This window comes from Crocodylus porosus, unplaced genomic scaffold, assembly GCF_001723895.1.
Source record: "Crocodylus porosus isolate Cpor-Errol unplaced genomic scaffold, CroPor_comp1, whole genome shotgun sequence".
In the NCBI taxonomy this organism is placed as follows: Eukaryota; Metazoa; Chordata; order Crocodylia; family Crocodylidae; genus Crocodylus; species Crocodylus porosus.
The window spans coordinates 7,866,237-7,890,739 of NW_017728886.1; the positions used below are offsets into that span (position 1 = coordinate 7,866,237).

At 46.9% G+C, this 24,503-nt stretch overlaps 1 long non-coding RNA gene across 1 annotated transcript; it reads right to left on the bottom strand.

Annotated features, from left to right (window-relative positions):
- Nucleotides 1–9,546: 9,546 nt before the first annotated feature.
- LOC109306546 lies at nt 9,547–20,524 on the bottom strand. The gene is made up of 2 exons (XR_002100038.1): nt 19,728–20,524; nt 9,547–10,197 (listed from the first exon to the last, which is right to left on the bottom strand). It is a non-coding gene; the product is annotated as an uncharacterized LOC109306546 (long non-coding RNA).
- Between the last annotated feature and the right edge of the window lie 3,979 nt (nt 20,525–24,503).

Here is a 24,503-nt window from a genome sequence, read left to right on the forward strand (position 1 = left end):
GGACCCCATCAATGAGCCATGGTAGAGATCATCCTCAAATTCAGGGATTGCCAATGACAACTGCAAAGCCGGGGCAATTCCATTAATGTCAGCATGAGATCACAGTCGAGCCCCGTAGCAGACAGCGTGCACAACATGTAAAGTAGATAGAACATATTTGCACACGCTTGCACACACATTGCATAAATGACTTCAACCATGAGCACCAATAGATGGGTGACAAGCTGGTCAATGATGGAGCAGCTCCATTAACATCACCGGAGTCAGAGCAGTGCAGAAGCAGAATGCATCAGACTCCACCCATGCAATCACCATATCTATTTGATAAATGATGAAGCTATTTGATAAATTGCAGAACCAGGTGATAAGTAATATTGGTCAGGTGACCCCCCACCCACACCTGACTCTGGGTGACAGCTGCTAAGACTGCTAACCTTGGGGCTGTTTTCAAATAGTCAGTATGTTATTAGAACCATGAAATGCTGCTTTGCACCCCTATTCAACACTCGGTTTTCCCCAACATTTACTGGGGCTTTCAGGCAGAATGAGCAATACTCAGTTCTTGGCTAGTGTCAGGTTTGGGCCTAGGGCTTTGTATGCTATTCAGACTAGAAACAGTGCCTAGGATATTCCATGGTACAAATCAGCATAGCCCCACTGACGTCGCTGCACCTATGGCTACGTATGCTAGCTGATATTCTGCCCCAGGAAATGTATCCCCTTGCACAAAAGCTGGGGATTCCCTCCTTAATCACTTAGTCTACACCATGTGCAGGGTTAGACCAGTCTTTACTTGCATCGTTGCAGCAAATGCAGAAACAGCTTCAGATTTCTTTTGTGCTCTGCTAACTTTGAGTATCTTTCCACCCACATGGCTAGGCAAGGAGGTGTCAGTATTTATTCCTGAAAGCCTCCATTTCTTGAAAAATATCTAAGACAACATAACAAGATCTACAACCAGGATAAATGGAGACAACAGACCTTATCTCCCATTGCTGTTGGCCGTTCCCCATCATACGGACTAATAAAGGTACTGTAGACCAGAATTTCCATGCTCCCGAGTAAAAGTGGGAGTTAAAACTCAGCCTATGCCTACAAGGAAAAAGGATGAGATTCATTCAGGGATTTCCTAGTCTGGGCCATACACAGAACTGAGCCAGGGGTGGTAGCAATGATTTATGAGGAAAATTTCAAAGACCTTTTTATGGATTTGTGGTTGGTAGGGATGAACTGCTGCCTTGTGTAATCTGAGAAGAGCCCCAGATGGATGTGGAGAGACTAAATTAACCACTTCCACTTTAGTTGGGACCCGTCTCCCTCTGTGAGGAGATTCCTCTGTTAAATGGTTGAACAGAAGCGTGTTGGGGTGCATCCCATGAGCCAAACTGCTCTTGGTTACACCACTTCACAGAGTCTGTACACAGAATAATATCAAGGGAGTCAATGGCAGAATGTGGTTTTACTGATAGCCAAGAGTGTGAACAGGAAGGTCTTATGATCAAGGCCCATGGCTGAGAGTTGGGAAATATTAATTTGATCCTTTAACTCAGCCACAGATTTCTAGCCTGCCCTTGGACAAGACACTTAATTGACACTGTTCTTCAGGTCCCCGGGTGAAAAATGGATATTGTACTTCCATTGTGCACAGGGGGGTTGTGAGTAAAACCCTTGAAGACCATAAGCCTTTCAAACATTACACAAAAACTAAGGTAGGCTGAGAGATGGGGGTTAACAGGAGTACAGCTCTACCAGCATCTGTATGCGCCTTCAGTTAAAACTAGAACGGGCTAAAATTTCACTTTCAGGTAAAACTTTGGCTGTCAGAAAATAGGATCTTGATGAAATTAAAAATAAAAGTAACCTGTGAGGACCTGTTGGTTTTAACAAAATGTTCTTAAGGGAAACACTTCAACCTCCTGTGTTTGGATTCAGTTTTTAGGAACTGAAAAATGAGTGATGTCCAGTCAGGTTTGGGGATGTTTCAATCCCGTCTCTTAGTGTCCACATCCAAAACCTTATGACAAAACAGTTGAAAAATTTCATTTCAAGCTTCCCAAATGGACTTTTTTCTGAACTTTTCAGTTATAGAAAGTTTAGCTGTACTTCAAGGAGGCCCTCTTAAGCGTGCAGGAGCAAGTTCTCCCGATGCAACAGAAGCATGGGGAGTACAACAGGAGGCCAGCCGAGCTAGACAGCAAACTCTTCAATGAGCTGAAACTCACAAAGGACTCCTTTAAGAAGTGGAAACTTGGTCATAGTGCTAGGGAAGAGTATAAAAGTCTTCCACTGGCACGGAGGGAGAAAATTAGGAAGTTTAAGACACAATTGGAGATGCAGCTGGCAAGGACATAAAAGGCAGTAGGAAGGGATTCCAGAAGTATGTCAAAAGTAAGAAGACGACCAAAGAAAGCATGGACCCACTACAGCATGTGGAAGGCAATCCAGTTACAGGGGATGCAGAGACAGCTAAAGTTTTTAATGCCTTTTGTACTTCAGTCCTCACAGCTAAAGGCAGCTATCAGACACCAAATGCAGCTGGCAGCAAAAATAAGGAAGGAGAAAAGCAGCCAAAAGTAGTGGCAGAATGGGTTAGGGATTACTTAGAGAAGCTAAATGCTTTCAAGTCTGCAGGGCTGGATGGGATGCACCACACGGTACTGAAGGAATTGGCTGGGGTAATTTCAGAATCATTGGCTGTCTGTGTTGAGGTCTAGAAGTTGGGTACGGTCACCCACAGGTGACTGGAAAAGGACAAATATAGTGCTCATCTTTAAGAAAGGGAAGAAGGAGAACCTAGGAATTACAGGCCAGCCAGTTTGACCTTGATACCTGGAAACATCATGGAGCAGGTCTTCAAGGAATCTATTTAAAGCATGTGGGACACAAAGGGTGATCAGGAGCTGCCTGCATGGACACACCAAAAGCAAATTATGCCTAACCAACTTGATTTTCTTACATCGTAACATGATAGGCTCTATGGGTTGGGGAGAGCAATGGATTTGGATAAATTATTAGTTGGATCATTATGCTCAGTAAGTAGTCACCAGCGGCTGAATGTCTAGTTGGGAGGAGGCATGAAGTGGGATTCCTCAGGGATTTGCCCTAGGTCTAGAATTGTTTAGTGTCTACTTTGGATGGTGAGACTGAGTGCATGCTTAGCAAAGCTGCAGATGACGCCAAGTTGGGGGGAGTTACAGGATTCTGGAGAGTGGAGCTACGATCCAGAATGACCTGGATAAATGGGAGAAATGTTCTGAAATCAATCCAATGACATTCAGGAAGGAAAAGTGCAAAGCCCTGCACTTAGAATGGAAAATTGCGCACACCAATACAGACAGGGGAATAATTGGCTAGGCTGACGGCAGAGTAGGACCTGGGTGTTACAGTGGACCATAAACTGAATGTGAGCCAACAGGGTACTCCTGGTGCCAAAAAACAAAGAGAAGCCAACACCTGCTGGGTTTTATTAACGGGAGTGCCACTTGCACATCAAGGGAAGTGATTCTTCCACTCTGTTTGCCACTGGTGAGGCCTTGCTGGGAATATTTTTTTCCAGTTTTGGGCCCCACAGTTCAAGAAAGATGTGAATGGGTTGGAAAGAGTCCAGCACATGGTGACAAAGATGATCAGGGGCCTGGGAAACAAGACTTGTGAGGAAAGGCTGAAAGAACTAGGGTTATCTAGTCTGAAGAAGAGAAGACTGAGGGGGGATTTGATAACGGTCTTCATCTGCCTGAAGGACGATTACAGAGAGACTGGACATGGGCTTTTCTCTGTGGCTGTGGCCTCAAGCTTCAGCATGGGAAATTTAGGTAGGAGATTAAGAGGAACGCCCTGACTATGGGGGTGGTCAGGCATTGGGACAGGTGACCTAGAGAAGCTGCGGGGTCTCGATCCCTGGACATTTTCAAGAACAGTTGAGACAGACACTTGACAGCGGTGGTTTACTCAGGGCTGATCCTGCCTTGGGCAGTGGGCCGGACTGGATGACGTCCTGAGACCCCTTTCAGCCCTATTTGCCTACGGTCCTGTGAACATTCGTGTTTTCAAGTGTCTAATTTACAAAGCTGAAAGCTGCAAACTTACATTTGAAAAGAAAGGGGCAATTGAGATTGACTTACCACGTGACTCCAGGATCTGGAGCTTTAGAGAGAAAAAAACCAGCGTCAAATAGGTCAAGAGCGACAAGGGCGAAACAGCTGGAATGTAGCTCATGACTAAGCGGTGTCCTGTCCATCAACCCTCCCTTAAAAAACAACACTTTCATCTCCCAACATTAAAGCACAAGGAGGAAATTACGTGGCAACATTTTACAGCTCCTCCTGCCTGTTTATTGTTTTATATATTTCCTTGCTGTGCAGTCAACTGTTTTGTGTATTGTGTTCTCCCTTCTTCCTCGGGCAATGTCTTCTTTACAGCTAGAATATTCAGCCAAAACATCTTAAATAAATAATGCACTTAAAAAAAACACAACCTTAAACCATCAGATAACATCTGATTAAAAAAAAACCCCACCACCACCACTATGCTGCAGGGAGAAAGGGGGAGTTGCTTTTGAAATCTCATTAAAAGAAAAAATTCCCAGGAAGCAGAGATTTCTTCAATCTCTGTGCAATACTCCTCCCGAAATAAAGGCATTCAAAACAGGAATGCCTACCAAACAAAAAAAAAATACCAAACCAAAACCCCCACTTACCCCAGAGCACAAGAGGATGCAGACCAAGTCCGGGTATTAGCTCACTAACTGGTTGAGGAACCCGTCTGACGTGAGACTCAGAATTATGACTTGCTTAGAAATGTTTGGGTGACTCTACCAAGGTGATCTAGTTCGCCAAGTGTTGAACGCCTCTGGAAGTGCCTGGCATTTCTACACATCAAGCCAGCTAATATTCAGAAGCTTAAATACAGCCTTGGGAGCCAAAAATGCTAGGAAGCGTCGTCCTGAGGTCATGGTCCGTTCCCCATCTTTCCCTTTCAAGACTTATATTCGCAGCTCACAGCTGTGATACTTTCTCCCCGCAGCCCACAAGGATGAGAGGTATTTTCACCAGCACATTCTCTGTTAGAGTTGCAAGTGTTTCCACTTTGTCTCATGTTTTATTACAGTTCATAAATCAACTGGGAATTTTATTGCTTTTTAATTAAAAACGCACTTGCCTGTAATGTGCCTATATACCTCTAGTGCAGTATGAATAATAAATACAAATAATAACTATCTATCAGTACAATGGGACTTAGCTGGGTGAGTATTGATTGTTCTTGAAAAAACACCTTTTGGTAGGGGTGGAAGGTAATATTTTTCTTTCTTATGCCAAGGTTGTTAATTACTTCTGAAATCAATCGATACCAACTGGCCAAGCAAAATAACTCATTAGCCGTGTTTAAAATTAATTGTACAATATGATTTCCCTACAATGGATTTTCTGGCTTATGTTCTCATTTCTAGGTGTGAGGTAATATACATCAGAATAATTAATAATCCTTGGCACATATGTAGAGCCATGTCTTTACTAATTAAGCCTTAAAGGAAAGCTTATATTTTTGCTTTTTCGGTTGTCTAGGAGTTCCAAACATTGAAAAAATAAATTCAGGCTGTCCTGTAATGAAAACTCCTCAAAAATGTTGGCTTCGGTAGCAGCTGAAAAAAACCTCCTTTGCAGCTCAAACAAAGAATTTTGTTTTATCAGAAACAAAACGTTTCATTTGGATGTTGACCACTAACATTCGACGAAACAAAACGGAGGAGAATTCAACAACAAAAGTGGAACATTTTATTTACAAAAAGGACAAAATGTAATATTCTGCTTTCCTCTGAATGTTTTTAATTGCTTGTGAGCGTTCCTGAAACTCAGCCTGGAGCAGGCGCGGGGAGCAGGAAAACCACCCGGAGAAGCTGACAGCGCAATGGTCCAGCTGCCTGGCAAAGACAAGTTGTTTGCTTTGACTGTTTCTCCCCTCTGTAAGGCATGTGTTTGGAAGCAGTGGCTTTTCATCAGTTTTAAAGCCGTTCTGATCATCTCGTCTGACTATCTGCATCTCACGGGCCAGCGATTTTCACCAAGTGACTCCCACATCTAACTCAGAAGCAGCTGCGTGAACGACGGCACATTTTTTAGAAAAACACCAGCCTGGTTTTTGAAAGACTTCAGACAACGCAGTTTCCCCCGTGCTCCGAGGAAGTTGTTCGTTCCAAGGGCTGACCACCCTCACTGTCAAAACTGTCTCCTTTAGTCCTGATCTTAATTACGCCATTTTGATTTCATCTCTTGGCTCCTGCCATATCCTTTTTTCTGCTAGGTCACAGTGCCGGCTGCCATCAGATATCTCTTCGCCAGGTAGGCACTTGTAGACCGTGAAAAAAGAGACCTTTCTCTTGGGCAAAGTCAGTGGACTATGCTGGTTCAGTCTTGGTTTCTGTTATGGAGCATGGAGTTACTTATAAACTGTTTCAAACACTGTGCTGTGGATCCATCCTGAGCTTGGGAGGAAGATCTAAGATCCTCTGAGGCTGGAAAATGGTTGCAATCATGAGCCTGCAGACAAGGTCTTATTTTTCTTCTATAGTCACCTACAAGAGGGCTCAAGATTCCTCATTAAAGCAGAAGATCCCAGGACTGCAGTTGCTTTCCAGCCGGTGAAGGCTTTCCATCTCCAGAACTAGCCTGGCGAAAAGTTATCGTAAGCTGTGCTGTCTCAGGGACCTTCCTGAACTGAACTGAGAAATGGTAGCTGCGTGGGGAGAGCAGGAAGCTGGGCAGTACAACATGGACTGTGGCTGAGGCCTAATTATGCTTCTGAAATGGAAAGAAATCATTCCTTTCTTCGCGAGTTATGGAGAAGTGATGGAAATGCTCACTCACGACAGTGACCCTCCGTAGTACAATAACCCACTGCATGGTGCTGTGTCCAAGATCTTGTTCCCACATGATGCATCCAATTTGCTCCCGTTGCATGCGGTACCATTGACACAGCTCTGGCGCAGAGGGAAGAGTGCTTTACTGACCTGCTTCCCGCCCTTTCTCCATCACTGCTGTTGTCTCTGGGGCAAACTGCAGGGTATTCTAAGTTTGAGACCATCAGACCTCTCTTTCTAGGATGGGTCCATCTAGCTCGGTAGCCTGCTTCCCACAGAGGCAGAGAGGGGAGGCTAAGGGAAAGGGTGTTTGTCCAGGACCGACCCAGACTCATCCGCCTCCCACCCGTCTCCCCTATATTTTCCCACATTCAGGGCCCAGGGAATCCCTAAGACGGAGGTTGTACCCATACCTGCACTGTTTCATCCTCAATGATAGATCTATCCTGTGTAGATTTGTCCAATCTCCCATCTGAACCTGGTTAAATTATCAACCTCTTTCCTTTCTGAGTAGTAACAGATATGGTAGAGCCCAGCATCATGCATAGGTATCTCAAGTTATTTTTTCCTATGTGCATCCCATTGCACTTATCAACACTGGACTTCTTCTGGCATTTTGTTCTCCATTCGCTCACCATGAGACCCCTCCTCACCTCTTCACAGTCAACTTTAGTTTCCACTGCACTAATAGTTTCATGTCGCCCACAAGCTTGAGCATTTCACCGCTCACCCCTCTTCCCAAATTGCTTATTATTGTGTTAAACAGCACAGGCCTCAGCACAGACCCATGGGGGGCCTCAGCTTGTGTGAGGGTAGCCCCATTTCTATCCTGCACCATAATGCAACGCAGTTGGAATATGTGTAACCTGTGGCTTCAAAGAGTCCGTGTTCCCTGTGCAGCCAAAGCTTCAATCCCTCTGGCCCTAGCAGAGCTCAGCTCTTGACTCACTTTTGCTCTGTTCCACGATGCTTGCACAATCAGCACTGCGGTAACAGGTGGCGGGTTCACAAACACAGCACTCGAACGGTAAGCAGTGCCATCCCTGGATGTGCTCCGTAGATGCGTGCTTTGTGTACCGCAAAGAAGGCAAATTCCTCCTTCATGTGAACCCCACATCTATGCACACAGGGCACAGAACAAGAAGTCCAGCTTCGGTTTCACTTTTGCAGCTGTGCAGACACCCCATAGGTCTGGCTAAGAGCACCGCTGTCCCATCGAGCGTGAGTTATTCTGTTGCTATGTATTCTGCATTGACATTGGTGCTGTCTAGACCAGAAATCCTGGTTCTGTTGCAGATGAGTGATCAATTAAGTGGAGGAGCGGGGAGCTTAGTGCTCCTGTTACTTCCAGAGGAGAAAGGCTGCAGACAGGGCTCAGGTGGCACTCAAGGGAAGAGGCACCTGGCTGGAAGAGGGCTAGACTTAGAGAGTATATAAGCCCAGGGCCTGAGCTGAGGCAGGCAGTGCAGCCCTGGAGGCCGTAGGAGGAAGAGCTCCTGAGAAAGGGAGCTGCAGAGGAGCTCCTGACTTGTGCCGGGGATACGCTTGAGCCCAGGAGCGGGCCAGGCAAGTGGATTTGCCTGGAGATCGCTGGTGGTTTAGGTAGGGACTAAGGGGAACAAAAGTCCCAGCAGGGCCAGAGCCGAGAAACAAGACAGAGAGAGCGTGAGAGGCCTGAAGGTAAGGTCAGAGCCGAGGGGCAGGGCAGCAGCAGGACTTGAGACAGGGCTAGAGAGCGATAGCAGACTGGAGGCCGAGAGCCCATTGAATTGACTGAGCCCAGGAGTAGGGCATGAATTGGTTGATTGGTAACATCTGTGAGGCTTGGGCGTGGCTAGAAGGGCCACAAAACTAGCCCTTAAGGTGATGAGCAATGAGATCAAAGCTCATGAGCGGATGAGATCTTGCTCAGGGATCCCTGGGGGCAGCCTCCCTTTTCTAAGTACACGTTTACAGCCCAGAGTGGCAAGTGAGTAGAAGGGGAGCAGGCCGTAAGGAGTCAGGGGACATACAGGCTGAGTGGCTGCCAGGGGGCATCGCGGCCACCCCGGGGCGGCTTTATTACACAGGCGATAACGACCGCCTTTGGAAATGCTGGTTTAGGCATCCACACGTGTCTGTTCCACAGTACTAATGTCCGTGGCATACAGTAGGCTGAGCTGTAGCATAAATTGCACGTGGCTGTGTCCCAGGCTATCCTAAACCATTAGCGCATCCCTCTAACCTACCGATGGCCAACAGCCCTCAGGGCTGTTCTGGAAGCTGAGGCTTGCTGGCGTGCCAGGCAGGATGTCTAGTCTGGCCTCCTGTGCACTGGGAGAAGTGGGTAGGAGAAAGCTTCATGCTACCTGAGGATTTTTCTTTGTGTCCACAGACTGGAGCAAAGCAGACCTGCTGCACCATAACCCCTTTAGACCCGGGCTCACATCATCCATTTCAGAGTCAGACTTGTATCTACGTCTGGCCTCTCCCGGAGCTGAAGCTCCACATCAAGATCCAGGGTCCTGGTTTAAGCTGATGAGTGACGTCAGGGCATTTTGGTTAAAGACTGCTTACCCCTTTTGTGTTCACTGCAGCGCTGCAGGCTGCCGACACGGCCACGCTAGAAAAACAATCTATAATTGACTGCCGAGGCATGAAGCTGTAATGATTTACCCTTTTCCGAAGCCCGCATGTAACCCCTGCCAATTAGCTAAAAGTTAGAGTGCTTTTAATGACAAGACATACAGCAGGAGGATGAATTCAGCTGTTTTTGTGATTATAAATTACCATAGCCTGAATCACAAATAGTGGAAGTTTTAAGCTTAATAACATAAGCGAGGGAAGGTGAAGTGAACTGCAACATCAGCTTTTGAGAACAAAGGGCTCAGCTTTGCAAAAAACGCAGGGTGCCGTGGCAGAGACCGGGGAGTCAGGAGCCCTGGGTTTCAGTCCCTGCCTTGCTATCAAGGTCATGCCTGCATTCACCTTTCACTTTCTCCCCAAAAGCTTGGGGATGACCAGGGTAACCTCTGTCCATCACTGCAGCATATCTAGCACGAAAGCAGGATGGGTGCTCTTGAACGGACAATGATTGAGACTCGGGGCCTGAACCTGATTCTCCCCATGCGCATGACGCCACTGACCGCAGCACTGTCTTCTCCTCCAAGGAGTTCCACTGGGAGAGAGCGAATGCGATCGGAGTTGGGACCACTGTTCCTCTCTCTAACAGCCTGGAAACCCAATCGGCTCCACCTGATCCGACAGTCTGCAGCGGCAGCTCTTGGAAGCCATAGTAGCTGCTTCAAGCAGACAAGATGATGACCCTGTTACTTCAGGGACACAAGCCTGATAGCATGAAGAAGCTGACAATAAACAGTCCCAGATGAAGCCAAGAGCACTCAGAGGAAACAACATGGGCAATGGAGTAAGTAAGCTGCTCTAATTTACAGAGCGCTCCTAGGCTGCTCTCACGTCCAGTGAGGTTTAGGACCATTTGAGAATCTGGGCGATGAAGCCGGCTCCCGGATTTGCAGGGCAGGGAGTTATCGATTATGCTTTACCAGGTGCAGCAATGAGAGACGCTCTAAGACCCGGTAGACAAAGAGAGATCCAAATACACAGCCAAGGAAACCTATGGCAACTCTGGAATGGCAGGCGAAGCTAAAATACTAGTCCAAGTATATTTATTTTGACACAAGACCTCGTTATAGTTCTAGGTCCTCCAGGAGAGTAGTAGAAAACAACCCCTTGCTCATGATAGTGGCTGAAGCCATTTAGCACCTAGGGCCCAAAAATGGGCTCCCCAGGTAGTAACTAGTTGGGCTGTGCAAAATTTCACCAGCCGTTTTATCTTGACACTATTTCAACTCATTTTGAAGTTGAAACAGCAACACTGAAGTGAAACAAAGGGCTTTGAAACAGCCTTGAAACAAAACGAGGCTAGTCAAAACGTTTTGACTTTTGATGTGTTTCGACTATAGCGCTGGTGATGGGAAGTCAGTCCAGCTGGACTGACTTCCCGTCCCTGCCCAAGATCAGGCTGGGCTGACTCTCTGCCCTAGCCTGATCTTGCGCCAGGGATGGGAAGTCAGCCCACCGGCTGATCAAAACATTGAAACAGAGTTGAAACAGCCTGGCTGTTTCAATGAAGCAAAACGGAACAGCTGTTTTGAATTGAAATTAAATTCGATACGAAACACTGTTCCCTCACCCTGAAAACTCAACGTGAAGTGGAATGGTGCCGTTTTGCACAGCCCTATTAACTAGTAGCATTGGCTTATAAGTGACAGGCGCTTATGCAAAAGTCAGTCCCAGTTAAGATAATATAATAGGAGTTTCCTCTTAAGACTTCCTGTTTTTTTAACAAGTGTATCAAGATACATAATACCAGCTCTCAAAATTGGTTTAGATAATAGGTGTAAACTATAATCTGGCCACTCATGTGTTAAAGTACTAGGGTCAAACTGCTCCATGATGAAAATCCTCTCGCCCTTGGGAACAATTAGAGCCGTGGGGTATAAAACTGGCATGGACACACCATAGTCTTAAACTGATGTACTGGGCACAAGTTCACAGATGCAGCTCAAGTGCTTCCACTGTGTTGCAAGTAGGGGACTACGTAATTGTTAATGGTAAGTTTAGTATTTTGCTGAACAGCAGTCAGCCCTTAAATTCCTGAATACCTTTGTTCAGAGGCTGAACTTTAAACAGCGACAGCTAACATTTTGTGCACTGTGCTCAGACTCTCACACATGGAGCCAGAGCCAAGGCCTGCTATATACAGCTAAAACAAAGCAGAAAGAAATCCGACATCAGTTTGTTCAAGAACTGTATTTTTAAATCTGTTTGGACTTACAAGTGTAAAAAGGTGACAGGTCCAAGCTGTAGGTCTTTTCAAACACTTCGTTTCAAAACACAGACCAACCAACCAGCATGAAGACTTACAAGTCCAAGAGTTTGGCAAGTAGCAACTCAGCAAAAATTCTGGGGTTTAGGGTTAGATTTTTTTTATTTTTCCTAAGGGGAGGAAGGGGTTGCATTAAATACACAAGATGGTCCATTTTGGGGTTGGAAATCCTAGCTGGCTCATGCAAAAGAGACACCCAGCCGAATACAGATAATGATATGCAACTCGGATGGAAGATGAAGACATCTGATGCCTTGTTCTGCTCGTGAAGTCATTCCAAATCAAACTCCCTGGGTAAACCGAGCCCCGTCTTTCAGATATCCTGGCACTGAATCTATCTTGCTCCATCTGTTGTGTTTACTATTATGTTGGGCACAAATATTGCTGTTGCTAGGAGGTATGCAAAGCAAGATTAGATAGCCGCAGGGAAAGAGCAGTGTAGGCACTTCATACACAGGTTGCTCTGTGTATAAAGTGCCCCCTCCCTCATAACATCAAGAAGGTTATGAGGGAGGGGACACGGAGGTGTATGGGGCTAAAGACTGTGGAATATTTATCACTGGACGCAGTTAGCTGTGGATTAGACAAATATCTCCTGGGGATGGTTTAGATGCAGTGATGTGGCCTTAGGCAGGGGGTCCCTCCTAGCCTTATTTTTCTATGATTCACAGAATTTAGGCAATGCTAAGCTTTGAGGCATGCTGTGGCTTAGTGGGGTTTGCAGCCCCAAGTGAGAAACCGGACGGTCCCTTATGGCATCTGAGCGCACAGGCAGCACACCGAGCGGGGAGCCACCTAAGCTAACCAGACAAGATGCCAAGAAGAGCAATGGTTCCCACAAGCTGTCCTTCAAAGAGGGTCATGCTCCCATCTCTTCTCAGGATTCATACCCTGAAATGCTCTTCTGGGGATGGGACTGGTCTGACACAGGCACCAGTCACACAAAACAATGGTAGGAGAGTGGTAGTTGTGGCCAACGGCTCAGTAGTTAGAGCACTTGCCTGACTGCAGGAAACAGGGTTGGGTCCCCTGTCCTCCAGCAATGACTTGAATGCAGATTTCCTGCTTCCTAGGAGGACGCTGTAATCACTGAACCATAGAGGGTGGGTGTCTCTCAAGTTCCCTTCCTGAAGCTCATCCACGTCACACGTATATGTTAAATATTCTCTGGGCTTGACCACTCAGGAGGCAAGGCACTCACTTGGCTTGTTCAAATCCCTGTTCTGATTCAGAGAGGGGATTTGCATCCAGATCTCCCACAATCCCAGTGAGTGCTCTGACCCTCCACATGCCCCACTTTTCCACCCCAGTCTGTTAGGTAAAATGCAACCCCACCATACTCGGTGGCTGCACTTTGGTCTGAAGCAAGGACAGTTTTGAGCACTCCTATTGAATCAAGCTCTTAGATAAGATAGGTGCCCAATTGCTGCGAGCTGGCAGGACTGGGGATCCCCAGGAGCAGAAATGCAGGCTCTGAAGGGAGTTTCCTAAAGGAAGCTAAAGTACTTTCGGAAACTAGATGCCTCCAAGGTCAGGCTGTGGTTTTGTGGATCTAAAGGTTGGATTTAGGGACCTGAGCTCCTTGTCAATTCAGTTCACACTGCTCTCCATTAACATCGCTAGTTCAAATCTGCAGCAGCTCAGGGGCTACCTCTAGCACTAAACAACTTTGTGGTAGCCTGGGGGAAATGCGTTGCATCTACAACCTATATCAGCTGGACCTTGCCTGGTACTACCTGATACTTGCAGCATTCTCAGAAGAGGGACAGAGGACAGAAGTGTTAACTAGACCCGACAATGACAGAAGTCCAAAAACTGCCTAGGTAGAAGAGCTGTCTCCATACTGTGGTTCGGGAGACATGTTAAGACTTAGGAGTGCAGGCAACCAGACAGCCCCTCTTACACTACAGCAGCTGATGGAGATTTTGCATGAAAAACATTTTGCCTGATGGGGACAAGGGAATCTGAAAGCCTGGGCTCTCCCCAGTGGTTTAGTTGTGACTCTTATCAGATCAAGGGTCAATAATTGGTGCCCCTTCTGGGACAGTTAAATAGGGCAGCAGCAGTAGCCAATCCTCACCTCTTGCATATGAGGTCATCCAACCAAAGCATGCTTGCTGCTCGGCTGCACAGGGAGCCAGAGCATCTTTTCAAATGACTAACTCAGTGGTGCAGGCCCAGATGTATCTCAGCCTCTTTTGGGTGCTGCTGAAGTTGGAGACACGCTTGCACTATAGCATCGGTGCTTTGCATGGCCTGTGAACAGGCAAATCCTATCTTTACGATCTGGAACAGAGTGGAGGATACTTGTTTCCAGTGTGTAGGGCAAGAAGGCTTTAGAAGAAAGCTGCATGAGAGCCAGCTGGAGGAGAGGATAGGCAGACATTGTTATTTCCCTACCTGACGTACAAAGGGGATGCAATAAACCTCCAGAGCAAGGTAATGACGGCACAATGGCCTTACTAAAGCTCTGACTCTGAATTCCCTGTTGTAAAGCCATGTGGCCATGCAGTCGCAGTAGCATGAGCCCTGGGTGCTGTCTAGCGGGGGAGGGAAGCTCCAGAACAGAGGCAGAGGGGGCATCAGATGGGTACCTCCAGGCTCCATCCACCCCTGTGGCTGCCACACAAGGGTTTTATATCATCACTTAGCATGGTGTTCAGCGGTGGCTGCGACAGGGCAGGGAAGACACTTAATTTCCTGCCGTATGCATCCAGAGCCTGTAGCCGCCAGGAGCCTTGAGCGCCCCCATCCCCACCCCCCACCTGGGAAATACCAGCCAGAGCTGGTAGCTGCCCAGGGGCAAGCCCCATCAGGTTCGCCTATGTGGTCGCATGGCTAAAATCAGAGAAAAACTTTGGTTCATCAGCAGCAAGTCCTTTTTCTTTCCTTGTGGCGTAACCTGATTTTCATGGGTGCCTGGCTGAATGAAGGGCGCCTGGATCTGGTCCTATCTTGGTATTACACACTCTGAATGCAAGAACTGTATCCCAGTTTCAAAAAATTAAATACATCCCCTCTGTTTTGTTTGGGCCCTTTGCTAAAAACTAATTATCTGTTGTGTTTGTAGGGAATAGTCATGAGATGCATACCTAACAAAAGTGGAAGCGCTGCGTATAACTGAGCTCTACTCCCGGCTTAGACTGCTAACAAGTTTTGAGCAAACAAGTCTCCAGCTGCACCATAATCATCAAGGTGAAACGCCCGCGTGGCTATTGATAGCAGTGCCATGACACATATCATTTGCATAAGACCTTCACTAAATAATCACTCAGAAGACCACAGCATATAAAGCTACTCAGCTCGTCTGCTATCTCAAAGCAGCATCACAACAATTATTAGGCGTCAATTTGAGCAAAGCTTCTGGCCTCGCTCTATGTGATGACTACTTCGGTTTGTCTTTACTAATAAGGTCTTTGTTTGCTATTAGACACTCAGTTGCAGAGCTGTTCAGACCTAAGGCTAATTTGTTGAGAGTCTGGACTCGCCCAAGGAGGATGGTAATATTTGAAGAGTGGACTTCAGGCTCGATCACCTTGCATAAGCATTGACACTCAAGCCATGCAGGTGTGAATATGAACTGCCATCCTCATCCGGACATGTTTTGCACCCATACTGCACCAGTGCAAATGGTGCAAGGCACTTAGCTTGTATCTGCTTCTTTCCCAGACCTGAGGAAGGGCATTTTGTGCCTGGAGACTTGCCTATCATTGTCTAATAGTCGAGGATTGGAACAGGCTACCTAGAGAATTTGTGGAAGCTCCATCCTTGGAAATGTTCAAGAGAAGGTCGGACAGGCACTTGGGTGGGATGGTTTAGTCAGGGATGATCCTGCCTTGAGCCGGGGGCTGGACTAGATGACCTCGTGAGGTCCCTTCTAGCCCTGCTTCCTATGATCCTATGGACATCGCTCCTGGTTATCAGTTGTTCCAATAAAAGACAGGATAGAAGATAAATCTTGCTAGTCTTGCATGAACACTTAGGGAGTTAAGCTAGGGAGTTGCTTGCTGTTCTGCACTACAGCAGCACAGGCAGGAAAGCTGACTCTTTTTTTTTAGCATTTTGGGGGGCTTCTTCCTCTACTGAACATGTTTGGCTCGTGCTTTGCAGTTGTGTTATTTCATGTTCCTCTTGGCCAGAGGTCAGAAGACAGCGCGTCTCTCAGAGGGATGACTGCAGGGAAAGGATCACTGTGGTAAAACTGCCTGGTTCAAAAGTACGTCCCAGTCAGAGATAGAAGAGCACCCCCACAAGCTTTCAGGTGCAATCCAGCACCCTGCTCCTTTGCCATATAATATAAGTAGTGCTTGTGGCACTGAAGTCCCTGGAAGGTGTGTGCATCTTGTTGAAATGGCAGACCCAAGGTATAACAGTTGGTCTATCAAGATCTGGGGTTTGGGTCATGCCTACTTAACAGCTTTGCAATTTGGTGTGGATTTATAGAGTTTAAGGCTAGAAGGGACCATGAGACCATCCAGTTGGACTTCCTATGAAGTGCAGAGCGCAAAATATCACCCCATTACTCCTACACCGAGCCCAATAATTTGTGGTTGACTAAAGTACATTTTTCTGTAACATCTTCTGAACTGATGTGAAGGCTCCAAGAGGTGGAGAATCCAGCTGGTTTTACATTTGCTATTAAAAAAAAGCGCCTTTCCAGTTTGAACTTACCTGGCTTCAGCTTCCGGGCACCAGTTCCTCTTACAATTTTGCTGCTAGATTAAAGGTCCCTGCATCACCTGGCATTTCCTCCTCCTCATATGCTGCAGTCTCCTCTCAACCTTATTTCAGATGAGATAAAGAGAACACTACATGTCTTATACCCCTACGGATTTTATTTAGGGCTTATATTGGCCAACCTGTCCTGAATTTTACTTCTGGATCATGCAAACGTGCATGGAGAATGCAAGACAGGCACATTTCATGAATCTAAAAATAAACCAACACATGCACAATCCATCTCTTGTCTTGCATCTGATTTCCTAAAAGGGACAATCAAGGTTAGTCGATGTAAGCTTGATTCTTCCCAGAATCCATCCTAGGACCAATGTCCATCCCTTCGTGTTCTCAAATGAAGTGAACTTGGGTTCACAAAACCTTGTGCTCTCTCTATATTTTATTTAGTTAGTATACAAAGGTGCAGATCTACCCTGCCTGTTAGGTCATGGCCTTGAACCTGGGACCTCAGCCTGCCTGCTCATCCCAGGCTGCCGTCTCCTCAGCTGAGCAGGGGGGTGGATGTAGGCGGTCAGAACCTGATAGCTGGGCCTAGCCACTTGCTCACTCCCTGCAGCCACAGTGGCCAGCCAGGGTCAGATGACCCATTAACCTCTTCTTATAAAAACCCTGACCCAGAAAAGGACATGTCCGGACAATACGGCTCAATCTTGTACCCTGCCAGGCTGCACCTGGCAGGGTACAATCTTGTACCCTGCCAGCTTGTGCCTCTGCTGGCTCTCTGACAGATTCTCTGGCTACCTACTTTGCCCATAGACTCTAAGTTTCGCCTGACCCTTTGGCTCCCTAAACTGACCCTGCTTTGATCTCCCAGGTACCCAACCTGTCTGGCCTCCTGTCCCCATGCGCTGCCCAGCCCTCTGTATCTCTGACTCCGTTTCCTAAACAGATCTTCTAGCTTCCTAGCTCCCTTACACCCTCACTCTGCACACTTCCCTTGGATCTTTGTTGCTTCTTCTAGCCAGGGGTGACACCCAGACCTGGCCACCCACAACCTGACATGACACCTCCTTTTAGAGACTTCAGACCGTAGTCAGTGAATGCAGTCTGGGTCAGTAAGGTCTCTGTAATAATCAGTGTGCTCTCACTACCGCCCTTCTCGGAGTATCACTTCGTATAACAAAGCAGTTGGTGGATTCTATGCCTAATGAATTGGGCAACACCTGAAATCTCATGCAAAGCCCATAAGACATTCAGATGCAGGGATAATATAAAATTAACAAATAACACTGATTCTTGACTTTCTCATCCTACAGGAAGGGGGAGGACAAAGCAAGGGTGTAATTATAAGTAGGGCGACCCTATGGGACAATATGCAAACCAGAACGCTGCTCCCTGCCTCCTCGATTCAGAGGCGCTGCTGCAGGCAGAGGCGAGGGGCAGGGCAACGTAGTGTAGCTCTGGTATTACTAGGCAGCTAAGGGAGTCAATGGCTCATTAATGACCCACTGTTCTGTACTTCACAGGTATGACGTTATCTCCCCTTTTTAATGGTCATTCCACTAATCAAGCTAACTTATTTTAGGGCAATTTTTGCTGTCTGCTAGGGCTTCCTACTTCACAGCTCATGCTGCCCTGCTTCCCTGCCCTGTACCCGGTCCCAGCCAGATGAGGATATATGGTCACCCTAATTATAAGCCATCGGAGTGACAGTCCACCCATTTCTTACCATTTGAAAAGCGTTTCTCTCTGCAACACAGGCAAAATCACAATTTCCTGAACTTCATGTCATGTTGCCTCCTACTCTTTGGATGTTCACAAACTCTGGGCTACTCTCTGCTTCCACATAGCACATTACTCTGAGTAGTCTCGCTGGCCTACCTGGCACTACTTGAGAAGTAAAGCAAATAGATGGTGAACAAAAGTAGGAGACTCTCATGCTATTGAACGGTATCAGGTTTCATGAAGAAGGACATTTTCTACTTCACTGCATGTTTAAACAATGAAGAAGAGGACAAGTTTTCCAAGAGCCCAAAGAAGCCAAAGTCTACTGTTTTACTTGTGACTGTAAATGTAAATACACCTCAGATCTAAAGAGTCTTGGAGCATGTATGGGATCTGAAGCCATGCATCCCCAAGGTAATGTTGCAATTGTTTCTCAAGACTTTTCTAAACAAAATTGAGATCTGCCTTTATGGAGCGTCGGGGATATTCCAAACGTTGCGCTTCCAGCAGATGTTCATGGAACAGGAGTGGCCTTGATTGAACTAAAGATGTGCACAGAGACTATTACTCATTATTTACAGGCATTTCTATGGGCCTCATCAACATAGCCCTTGAGTATCTTACAAATATTAACATATGAATCCTCTGAGTGACTTCCTATAATGGACTGTTAGCAGCTATGCTCTACCAAGGGGGAAGGAGATGATGAAAGGCAAATTGACTTGGCCAAAGTCATACATGAAGCATGAGGGAGGTCTATGAAAAGAACTCTGATCCCCTGCCCCTGGAGATGTTCCTCTACCTGCAAGACCAGCTCTTTTGTACAGATTCATACCAAGTATTGATAAGAAGGAAAGGTGGGGCTTAACTTCATGAGCCTGAAAGAAGCTTTCAATCGCATTGTGTATATGTATCTTATGTGGAAGAGTTGAAATGGGGAGTGGAATAAGTGCCTTATTAGCATGAGCCTAGAGCAAGGATGGGCTCATTATTCACTATGATGAAATGGAGAGCAATACTTGGATCGCCCCCAACAAATACTGCGATAAAACGTTTTGTACCACTCCACCATGCATTCTGCATATGCCACACATTACAGAAACTATTTTAGGACTCTGCTGGAGAGTTTAAAGAAAGTTATTGGGGTTATTAAAAAAAACAGGTGCTTTAGTTACCAGAGATCCAACTGGACAAGATTCAGAGGGAGCCCTATAAACCTCTAACTAGAACTGAAAATAGTTTTTCTACACTTAAAATGTCACCACTTCAAAGTTCAATCCAGTGGGTGCTGCACCATCCCCTCACTATAGGCAATGGCTGACTGGCTCTGGATGGTCCTTAGGATTTACTGCCTGGTGCACAGACTTCAGCTGTACAACTTTTATTAGCATGAGGAAAAAATGACTGCGCCTCTAAGTTTTCCTCCAGGTCCAGGCATGCAACCCTGGCTTACTAATTACTCAGACCAAGCCCTCCATGATTTCCAAGCCCTCAGAATGGTTTTGCATGTGTCTGGATTTTCTTTTCTGTTTCTTGATGAAGAACCTTATCTTGACGGTGTGTCCTTGTCTTGCTTGGATTTACCTTAGATAACTGTCATATGTCTGATTCACGATCTGTATTGCAACTCTCCTGATATTATCAAGAGTCCTTTGATTTGCTTTTCTTTACAGCTCCCACTCTTGCAGCTGTAAAATATATTCAAAATGTTGGTTTCTTGTTTCAAGGATGCCAGAGGAACTACCTTTGCTGTGTCTCTCTGCCTATCCAGGAGGAAAAGCTGCTCTTGAAGCTACTCTGTAGGACAGTGACCTTCCCTCTCTGCTGGAGCAAAATGCAAAATACTCTTCCTCCCCATCTGGTTGGAGGAGCTGGTGTGCGAGAGACAGGAGGGCTGTGCCTTGTGGTTCAGGGAGTTCCTGCTGCCCAGGTAATAATTAGAGCTAGTCACACAGCTCATCATGAGGACTTTGCCCCTTATGTGGACTGTGGCTTCCCTACTTAGAAGCCAAGATCTGTTTGTTTAGATAGTTTCTGAGGCTACGGTTCTTCTGCAAGTTAGCTGCCATTGTTCACCAGTCGTCTTTGTAGGGGAGGGGTCTTGTTAAGTGTGACCATCAAATAGGATCAGATGAAAGATGAACATACTCTCTGATTTCCTTTTTCTTCCCTATGCTGTTAAAGGAGTCATCGCTAGTATTAGCATGTCCGTGCAGAGTACCATGGACTCCCCTGGTTCTTGCCTGCCACCAGACTTCAATCTTGTTAAGAAAATGGGGAGGAAATTGATGAGATGATAATTAGTACCTGCGGAAGAACCACGCTCAGCCTATGGTATAATCTCAGTGCTTTTTATTCTTATTTTACAGGAAACCAGTTGGGAGGCAGCAGCTTGTCAGGATTGTCCCTGGAGTCACCCTCGTACTCTGCTGAGGACCCCCGACCCCTCAGCTGGGACGGTAAGTGCGGCAGTGCACTTCACATGCTTGAGGCAGTTTTGAATGTTCAGTGTTCCCAGGGTCCCCTCCTCGTCCTATCAAAGTAAGTAAAAGAAAAGAAAAAGAAAAGTTTTCTTTTATTCTGCTCCCTCCAGGTGCTTCCCGCCACTAATTAACTCATTAGCGGCTTGTTACAGACACTGCTTGTCTCTTTGTCTTGCAGAGCCGGTGTGCAGGCTCCATGGTTGTCCCGTGGTCGGGACTTGCCTTCTCGGCCCTCGGCATCCCTCTCCCCTCGGGGTCCTGAAGTTGCCCGGCCTCTTCAGGGGTCTAGGCAGGTGTCACCCTTCCCGCTGCCCCCTCAGCTCTACGTAGCCTCTCAGCTCTTCAATGCTGACCGCAGCTCCTGCCTGCGGCATGACTCCGCACCTCCCCGCACTCACCGCTGTTCCCGTGGATTCAGGGTAAGTCAAGGCGAGGGTCTCTGTTCTGGGATCCCTCTGCTCCCGCGTCAGGGTCCTTCTCTCTGGAGGGTCTCTCTAGCAGCTCCTCTCTCTCTCCGTGGTGCCCAAAGGTAATCAGTCCATGCCTCACCACTCTTTTTATGCCAGTTTTGGTGGGCTAATCACCTAAGCTTGCCTTAGGTGTGTAATTTCCCCCACCTGGCAGGGTTTGTCATTGGGTCAGTCTAGCCCAGTCTTGCCTAAGTAACAGGACTTCTGCCAGAGTCCCTATTACAGCTAGAATTGGGCTGATAAATGCTGAGCTGGGTGTGTGCAGCCATGGGCCGATTAGCATCTGGAGCAGGGATCCCCCATCATGCAGTGCTCCCAAAACACTGAATCTGCCTGTTTGCATTGTGAGATCCCTTAGGGTAATGATATCCACAGTCAGGAATGATCAGCTCCCATTGTCCAGCATAAAACAACTCTGGTATACTCCCTTGAGTCATCATTTATCCATAAGCAAATCTAGTGCTCTCCCTTGAACCATTGCTATTTCCCTACAAAAACTCGCACCCAAACTCAAGTGTCTGTTCTGGTGCTTGGATCCAAATGCTGTACCACTTCCACTGGGACTTCACCTTCTCCTTTCCTGCCTGGAATACCTCCACTGATCATGCTGGGGGCTCTACCTGTCTCCAACCCCCGGGACTCTAAGCTGAGCAGCTTGTCTACAAGCTCCCCAAACATCTGGGAACCTCATCTGGTTCAAGTTTCAGAGAGTGGTGAGATCCCAACTCTCTCCCTCTCTCTCTTACTCCAGGCACAGCTTTCTAAACCTGACTTCTGCTGATCACACTTGAGCTAGACTTCCCCAAATACCCAACTGAAACTGTAATACTGTAACTGTTGTGTTTGTTTTTCCTTGTATGGCTATTACTACTAATATCATCATAACTTTCCTATACCTGGCAATAAAATAACTTTGATGGTCAAACTGGTTGCCTTACTTTCTCTGAACCTCATTTACTCCTCCTTCTCCTCAACCTCCCCATTTGCTCTGCAGCAATGCTTATTTAACCTAAGCCAAAGATCCCTGTAAAGCCCCCAAATCCTGTGGGGTTTGCTCATCAAGGGAGTTACTACCAGGACAATTGTGACAAGAGATTGGGGGGTTCTGAGTCTGGGGCCTATGAGGGTGTCAGCTTGGAAGTGCTGATTAACCCTGCCCACTCAGATGTAGTCTGTTAACTTGGAAGGGGGCTGGACCTGATGATCTCCAGAGGTCCCTTCCACCCTAATGTCTATGAAACCTGTGTGCATGGGTCTGACTGGCTTTTATTGTTGCCCTGCTGTGCTAGAGCTGTGGCCTATGGGGGTATCAGCCTGTAAATGCTGATTGACCCAGCCGGCTCAGACATGCTGTGTGTGTGTGTGTGTGTTCGACCAATTCGGTAGCTGGAGGAACCCAGCTCCGTTGAAACTAAGCCCTGCAAGGTAGCTCCACTGGGGGTGAGGACTTGCAGAAAGGAGAGAGAGAGCTCCATATAGAAACACACAAGAGACACAAGCAGCCCACTGACAGAATTACAGAGACCCCAGAAACGTAACTCTAATAAATGAGCGCACCCCAGGGGATGGGCAAATCTGGTAACAACGGTGGGAGCGGTCTTTGTGACTTCAGGATGGGACTATAGCCATTCACTCTGATGGGTACCATCATGTCTGCATTTCTCAAAAGCTTCTGTGGAGTCTGTCCAAATGACAGCAGTATGCCTCCCTTTGCATCAGCCACCTCACTTGATAAACCACAGCTGTCAAGAATGACAGGACACTCCAACTCCAGCAGGGAAGCTCAGAAGAACTGGGAACAGGCCTCTTTTTTTTGGCAGTGGGGCCTGTGCTTTGGGGCTCGTTCCTGGCAGCTGAATGACCATCCAGTCTCCCTGGGTGAAATCCTGGCCTTACTGAAGGTGCGACAAGCCTCCAGTTGGGACCCCAACATCACCCACTGCCTTTCAGTCAGCTTTTCCACAGACGCAGATCAAAACAGCATAGGGAAGAAAAAGGAAATCAGAGAGTATGTTCATCTTTCATCTGATCCTATCTGATGGTCACACTCTTAACAAAACCCCTGCCCTACAAATACCCTCTCTTCCCCTCTCTCGCCTATTCCCATCCAGTGTTTCAAAGGATTCCTTGTGGTGCACGAGTGAAAACGAAGGAACGGCTCACAGCCCTTGGAAACGAATTCTTGAGCTATTCCCAGCTCAGTTGTCAGCAGCTGTAGCGCAAGCTCCCCCTGCGCTACCACACGACCAGTAATTATCATCAATCTTGACTTGGTGTTTGGTGGGAGGAGTGATTCAGTGTCCCCGTTACACTCCTTCAGTGCTAGATCTCCAGAGAAGAGCCTGTTATACTCTGTAGGTTGGGCATGATTTGTGATCCCAGCTAGGCTCTGCTGGCGAACTGGCCACTTTCAGTTAATGTTAACTGGCAACAGTGGCTCCCATTAGCATTTGGAGAAATTATGTGGTGAATCTGCGGGATGTTCAGCTTCTAATATAGCTGGTGAGCAGTGGCAATAAATAATATCTCCATCCAGGAAAAAATGCTGAAGTGAAGCATGACAAGAAAACCCCAGCCACTACCCACAGTCACTGGGTTGCAGGAGAGACTGACTTATGAGAGAGGGATGAAAAGAGAAATATGTATGGCTTGGCTAGATGACAACGGGAGGGGAGCAGAACATGACAAGCTCCTCTAAACCCTTTTGCAAGCATAACAGAAAGGATGGAGAGAATCAAGCACCATGCAAGATGGTTGAGATACCGAATTCGAAAAAAAAGAAGCGGTCTGTCTGAAGAAAAATAAAGTAAGTTTATATAGTCTGGAAGCAATAAGCATGGTCTCAACAGCAGCCAAGCACTGAATGAGTATGAAGAATGGCCTTATTTATATAGCCACGTACTTCTCCCATAGTGTTTCCCTTGACATAAATGCTTGGCTTCCTTTCCACCATCCTTCCTCCACACTCCCACACTCTCAATCCACTGACATATCACTCCATATTTATCAAAGTCTGAAATCTCTGCTCTGCATGGAGGGAGCACGCGACCTATATATGATGAGCCAGAGGCTTCCATAATGGCAGCTTGGGAGCATCCAGATTATAGATAGCCTCCACCCAGACTACAAGCCCTGAGGCTGTTCACCTATGGAGCTCCAGTCTGTGCCTGCCTCTTGCAGACGCAGAAAACTGCTGTAGCTCTTTCAGCCCCTCCTCTGCAATCACAACAGAAGTCATCACCGAGCCATCTCGCCATCCTACAGCTGCATTAGAATATTCATAAGGCTGGGGAAAGAAAGCGCAGGGCTTAGTGCACAGATGTGATATCCTTTGAAATCCAGGAAACTCTGCCTGCAGTACTCGCTGTGCTAAATTATAGAATCTATCATTTAAAAAGAAGAACATT